General features: G+C 36.6%; 1 protein-coding gene across 1 annotated transcript in view; it reads right to left on the reverse strand.

Annotated features, from left to right (window-relative positions):
• Positions 1-7231, reverse strand: part of LOC106877390 (lipid scramblase CLPTM1L) — a 48072-nt gene extending 40841 nt beyond the window's left edge. The window contains exon 1 of the mRNA XM_014926285.2: positions 7036-7231. The gene's annotated coding sequence lies outside the window, so the exon portion shown is untranslated. The remainder of the gene's footprint in view (positions 1-7035) is intronic.
• Positions 7232-7237: the final 6 nt, after the last annotated feature.

Below are 7237 nucleotides of genomic sequence, written 5' to 3' on the forward strand. Positions count from 1 at the left end.
AAATCTCAGGGTCAAACACTGTCTGTAGCTGGTCTTCTCTTGGAAGAGCCCTGCTTCTCACATGGACAACTGTATGTTGGCTGCTCAAGAGTGGGCAGCAAAAAAAACCTATTTGTATATGCTCCACAAGGGAAAACAAGGAACATTGTTTACAACGAGGTGTTATAATCACAACAGCAAGAAAGTATGTACATGATCACCTTCTTTTACGAAACTTCATTAACTTTCATATATTTATATTGATATACATATATATACGTGTGTTTGGGTGCGTGTGTGTATATACATCTCTATATATAAAGATGATGCGTAGTCTAGACGGCGTTTTTAGATTTCATTATTCTCTTTAACCCGGGCAACGCCGGGTATTTCTGCTAGTTTTTAAATACAATTAACTCTTTAGCATTCAGATTACTCTGTCATATGTAATGCTAATTTATTCACATTGTTTTGAATTAATTATGGCTTTTATTGGAGCTTCAAAGTTTCAATGATGTGATTGTTTATTTTTAGAATGACATAGTAGGGTACTTGTGAAAGGCCAAATCTAACTGATTTAAATATAAAGAAGTAGAATATTAGGGTCGGTTTAAATGCTAAAGAGTTAAGCATGGTTCTGGTTATTTACAAATAAACCAGCACATAAAGATTATGTCTTCAAAACATGGCAAAATGATGAACTCTAAAGACAGGCACCGAAATAGTTCTTGCTTTTGTTCAGCTCCAGGTCAGACCTCATCAAGCAGATTTTTGAACAAAGATATTTTAGGTATGACCATTCTGTCTTTTAGAGAGGAGGGTCCCAAACCACTGGATCAGATCATGGACATGTCCAAGGTCATGGGATGATTTGGTAGAGGACTGCACAGAAGGTATAAACTTCTATATTTTATTTGTCATTTATTGACTATCACAGTCTGTAGGATGCTTTTGCAGTATATATATGTATTATATATGTGATATATGTAATATAGGTGACGAGCTGGCAGAATCGTTAACACGCCAGCGGAAATACTTAGTGGTATTTCATCCATCTTTATATTCTGAGTTCAAATTCCATCAAGGTCAACTTTGCTCTCCATCCTTTCGGGGTCAATAAAATAAGTACCAGTTGAGCACAGGAATTGATGTAACCAACTTAACTACTCTTGGATGAGAGTATAAAAACTGCACCCCTCTGCCAAGCCACGTTGAGCCAGTTTGGCAGAGTAGGCTCACCAAACCCGTATGATCTCAATTTCAAATTCATGGCCTCCACATCAGACTGTGGTTGTTGGAAAGAACATGCTGAGCTCTTCATCCTGCAGTGAACTGGACATAGGCCATTCCAATTCAATAAAATATATATGATATATTTGTACTATATATGTAATAACTAAATTATATATTATGCACTTTATTGTGTTTTGTTATGCATGTAATCCCTCTGGTCCATGGGAAAAATGAAACCAGTATGTGGTGCAAAAACGATTTGGGATCACTGTGTTAGAGTGTTCAGAATTACATTCATATTTTAGTGCAATTTGGGAGGGTCATTATACCAAAAATAAATACACATACTGGTTCCATTTCACTTTCTTATTATGCATCGATTGGTTTAACCAATTAACTAATTGATTTGTTCAATAAATCATTCAGTTAATCAATCAATCAATCTGCTTCAACACACAAGGTCACATCAAAAATTTTGCAACTCAAGTACAAAAACGAATAATATTCAAATGTTTTCTTCCACTATTTCAAGAGGGCAGAAAGAGACTAGGTTGCTATATCTAACTGACAGCTTATAATATCTGAAACAGCTTTGTTTCGTACTCTTGTTTATGTATCTTTTCACAAAGTGGGAGGTGGGAAAGTGGAAACAGCAATACTTGAAGAGAAATGGGGAAATGAGTAATTATTTTCAGTTAAGAAGTTGAAAGAAAAGTGCACATTAAGTGTTGAACCGACCTGACTAAACTTAACTACAAGTAGCTCAGATAAAACAATAAGCCAAGCAAAGGGTATGAGGTATTTTTAGCCACCAAGGAAATGGCATGGTGTATTTTTGGTCAATCAAACACAATGGCTAATAATGCTGCCTTAAAATGAAAACTAACAATCACCTTTTTTTTCTGACATTTTTGTTGTATGGATATACTTGGCTTGCAGGGCTAAGAAGCTTGCTTTGCAAACCACATGGTTTCAGGTTGAGTCCCACAGCACAGCACCTTAAGTAAGTGTCTTCTGCTAAAGCCTTGGGATGACCAATACCTTGTAAATGAATTTGACAGATGGAAACTGTGTGAAAGCCTTTTGTATATTTAAAATTACGTTATCTAATGCCTCCTTGTTTAAGACAGTAGGATGCAATTTGAGGGAATATGGCTGCCTATTTTATCAGGTCAAGCAACAACATTGAGGGTCTTTTGTTAGCTCAAAGTAGTGCTGATAAAACTGAGTGAGGGGAATAGCAGAATCGTTAATGTCAGTATTTTGTTTCAATCCTTTACATTCCAAGTTCAAATTACATTGTGGACAATTTTTAGCCTTCCATCTTTCCAAGTCAATAAAAGTTCTAGTGTATGGAATGCCAACACAAATGTGCACATTTTTCGGGAGTAGGGGAATTTGTTTCCTCATAACTTTCAGAAAAATTATTTTTTAATGAAATTTTCTACAAATACTTTTCAGATGATTCAAATTATGATTGCATTGGAATTTAATGAGGGGGAGGGGGGGGGGAAACTAGTAGACGTGCATGTATGCATACAGACAGGCATCTCAAAATTTCCGAGTTAGATTTTGTAGACATATATGTGATGTGTCAATAGGTATACGTGCCCACCATTTTCATTTTTTTCTTTTTTACTCTTTAAATTTATATATAATCGTAATGTACACAATCTGAGAGATATTTGCAAAAAATTACATCTTGACATCGCTATTTTTCGTGTTTAAAGTTACGACGAAACAAAATCGTGTGAGGGCACAATTGTGTATGTAAGACCCACTGAAAAGCTGCAGTTGATTTATATTTCCAATTTTATATCTAATGAGCGAGATCGTTGCCAGTGCCCCTGGACTGGCTCTTGTGCGGGTGGCACATAAAATACACCATTTCGAGCGTGACCGTTGCCAGTACCACCTGACTGGCCTTCGTAGGATTTTCGAGTGAGATCGTTGCCAGTGCCCCTGGACTGGCTCTTGTGCGGGTGGCACATAGAATACACCATTTTGAGCGTGACCGTTGCCAGTACCGTCTGACTGGCCTTCGTAGGATTTTCGAGTGAGATCGTTGCCAGTGCCCCTGGACTGGCTCTTGTGCGGGTGGCACATAAAATACACCATTTTGAGCGTGACCGTTGCCAGTACCGCCTGACTGGCCTTCGTGCGGGTGACACGTAAAAGCACCCACTACACTCTCTGAGTGGTTGGCGTTAGGAAGGGCATCCAGCTGTAGAAACTCTGCCAAATTAGATTGGAGCCTGGTGTTGCCATCCGGTTTCACCAGTCCTCAGTCAAATCGTCCAACCCATGCTAGCATGGAAGGCGGACGTTAAACGATGATGATGATGATAATGTATAATAGACGGGAATGTAATTATATAATAGATTAAAATTAATACTCATCTGAGAATACTTAAGTACTCAGAATGAGTTTAGACAAGTTGTAACTTTCCAGCAGAAAGTTTGTGGAAATAACATGAAATTATTAAATGAAACTTAATAACATTTGAGTGAAAGGAACTTCATCTGTGTCACGACAATGACCCGATTGATCTGAAAGAGGGGCGTGACATTAGTAACGCTTAGCAACATTAATTACGATAATCAAGGGATAATGTAATAACATAGTATCTATTCAAGAACAATAGTGCTGATAATACAACAGGAAGGTGACGGAAAATATTTCTCTAATTATAACATCTCTTCACTAATTGTGCATACCAATGTGACCAACCACCAGTCAGTTCCTGTTTTAAGACAGTAGGGCGCGTAATTTAAGGGAGTTTAGCTGCTATTACTGGCATACTGAACGACCATGTAGAGGCTCTTTCGTCGGTTTAAGAAGGTTAGAAGAACCGTTAGAACGTAAAGACCGTAACTATATCTTCAGATTTTAGGTTACGGACTATACAAGGGAACTTATAAGCGGTCATTGAACCTGTCAGAAATATCAGCCCAATTTCCTTCAAAACACGTAGCGCTTGTGGTGCACCGGATTGCGGTGGAAGTAAAGAAAACGCACATTTGGTGTTAGGGTTTTTTGTTACGCTGAAAACGGGTGGCGTGCGTATTCTTTACCTCCGCCCCGGATGGCTGCGAAAGAATTAAAATTATATATATAAATACATCGATAGTAGAAAATGTAAATCCGGAGAAGTACACTCTATATTTTGAAGAGGTTTTAGGCCAACAGGTTTTGGGGTCTGACGATACGTCATAAAGTTAAACCTGTATGGACGAGAAACCCAGGGTAATCCCATAAACCGGCCTTCCCCAGTAAAAAATATATATCTAAAAAAGTACAACCTGATATTTCAACTATAAAGCCGGGGTAAAGCAAGCAGTTGTTTCTTGATCGTGCTTTTTATTAAAAAAAAAGGAATTTAGTCATTTTCTGTAGGCTAAATCATTTATATTTTTTATTGTGTCTATAAATTAAAGCAGTCATGGACAACTGGCAGCCCGCGGGACTTTCTTCAGGGAACACCAACGAAAAGTTACTTTTAAATTTTTTATTAGTAGTGCGACCCACCTCAAGATTAACCATGTCCCATGCGGCCCACTTTTTGAGAAAGGGTGCTGGTACTTGGATTAAAGTATATAAGTTTTCTTTTTGTTTTTTGTTCAAATACTTTATACTTTAAGTTCAAAGTGCGCCATGAGTGAAATAAGTTTGAGGGACTAGCGTTTGACCGTCTTAGAAAAGAGACGGGTATGTACATTATGTTTGAATAAAAGACATGGTAGTCACGGTTGGGGCGCTTTCGGTTATAGGTTTACTCAATCAAGACTGACCTGTGGCTAAGCAACTACCGGCGGAGGTAAAGAATACGTACGCGACCGGTTTTCGGCGCAACAAAAACCCTAACCCTAACCCTAACCGGCGGGTGGACGTATTCTTTACCTTCGCCCAACTACCAACACTACACCAATCAGTCTGCCTCGAAGTTTGACACTTCGAGTCATTTCGATGCAGAGGAACTTTGAAGACACCTGTTTTAATTAATGCAATTTGTATGAATAAAATTTTAAAATAAACTAATTGACAGATTTGTCTTTCGACACATTTTCTAATTTTCCCTAGCACATAAGTTTTGCTTACGAAAACTTCCCGAACTACAAACTCGGATCTTTTTTTTTATTTTTTTTATCATGCTTTCCAATTGCATCTTAATGATGAATAGCAATCAATCAGAAAAATATTATAGATTTTTGTTTTATGCTGGGCATTGATCATGATCGAGTTATTGAACAGCTAAAAACATCTTTTCTTTCTAACATAATTTTGTCTTTTAATTCAACATAATCGATTTCTAAACCTGCAAAACCTGTATTTCTGCAAAATTTCTTCTAAAATATGCATTAAGAAAATTGAAGGGGGAAAAAAATAGTCGGAAGGAGGAGTTAGCAAACTGGAGTTATTCCAGGCAGGGGCACTAAACTGTAGTTATGCAAGAAATATTTTTAAAAAATACAATACAGCATAAAGAAGCATTTGAAGAACTGAATGATTTTACTGAACTAAATCGAAAGAAATAATTTATTAGGAATGTTTAAAATGTCCATTTAATAACATGAACTTTTAAAGATCACGCTGGTTTCAGTTCCCTCAAGTAAGCTATCGAAACATGGCCTGGCATCTCTATATTTGGTTTTGTAGTCGTTCTTAAATCGAACACGTGTCTGTTTAGTTATGCATGCATACACACACACACACATATATAGTGTGTGTGTGTGAGAGAGTACCAAAACAGCATGGTTATGAATAGATATGTATAGGGAGGTGTGTGTGTGTACGCATATCAGTTTTTATATATTATTTACATAGTTCTGTAAATATATATATACATCAAGCTAATGATACGGATTTCTGCTATCCAGATATAACAATTTATACCTATTATATAGACTATAACGAAGCCCTGATGAGGAATCTCTGTATGTGGTAGCTCAGCATACAGGAAATAGCAGCCAAAAGCTCTCTCAAATCACATCCAAATCGGATCGAGTAAAATAACAAGCAAAGGACACACTGTATGATGAATGTAATCTTAGAAATCCCTGAAAAGGCTTGATGGTCATGGCTGGAACGGCCTACTTATCAGAGCTGACTGACATATAAGCGACAATATTTACAAACTATCCTACCTACCAATATTATTATGCGATTTTCCAAACACGTAAAAACACAATAAGAATATTTTTGCAAATTTAGTCTTTCAAATAGATGTTTGCAGTTTAGAATATTTCGATAGCGTTTTCATTGCTTTTTGTCTCTTGAAAAAAAAAATAACACAAATTTTAATAAACTGCTGGAAAACAAAATCACGAAGTCTACGAAAACGCCCCACTGTGGTTGCTGGACCTGCTAGAAATACGAACCAAATTGCTCTGAAAATGCACCCTGACGTCTTAGAAATAAACATTTTAAAAAACAATACACTGATCGATGTAGTTATAATAGATGTATTTAAAAAAAAAAAGAAACGTGATAGCCACGGTTGGGACGGTTTTCATCATAGATTTATTTGCTCGCTCGTGACTGTTCTGAAGATATTACCGGTAACAGAATGTGGATGGGAGCTAATAAGGAGAGGGTCCTTCATCATTGCTAGACATGCTAGAACCAGCTCCCTCAAATAACACTTTACCGTCTTTTTTTAAAAAAAAGGAAGGACACACAAACAGATCGACATAAAAAGGCGAGAGGATCACGGCTGGAACGCTTTTGATCATAGGTATCAGAGGTCTTATTTAGGGTCTAAACAGCAAGCACAACAAAAATAACCAAACTGCTAAGTTATAAATGAAAGTAGAAATACACACCTCCAAAAATATCTTGTCAACTTTTATCCAAATCGCGTAAAGAAATATTTTTTTTATAGTTTATAAACTTTTTTTTATATAAATTAAAATAAACTGATTTTAAATTATTATTTACTATAATTTTTTTTTTAGATTATCCTCGTGAAATATAATAATAATCAAGATTTGTTGGTGGGTGCCAGCGATTCCTGGAGAAACGTTC

This window comes from Octopus bimaculoides, chromosome 20 (assembly GCF_001194135.2).
Source record: "Octopus bimaculoides isolate UCB-OBI-ISO-001 chromosome 20, ASM119413v2, whole genome shotgun sequence".
Classification (NCBI taxonomy): Eukaryota; Metazoa; Mollusca; class Cephalopoda; order Octopoda; family Octopodidae; genus Octopus; species Octopus bimaculoides.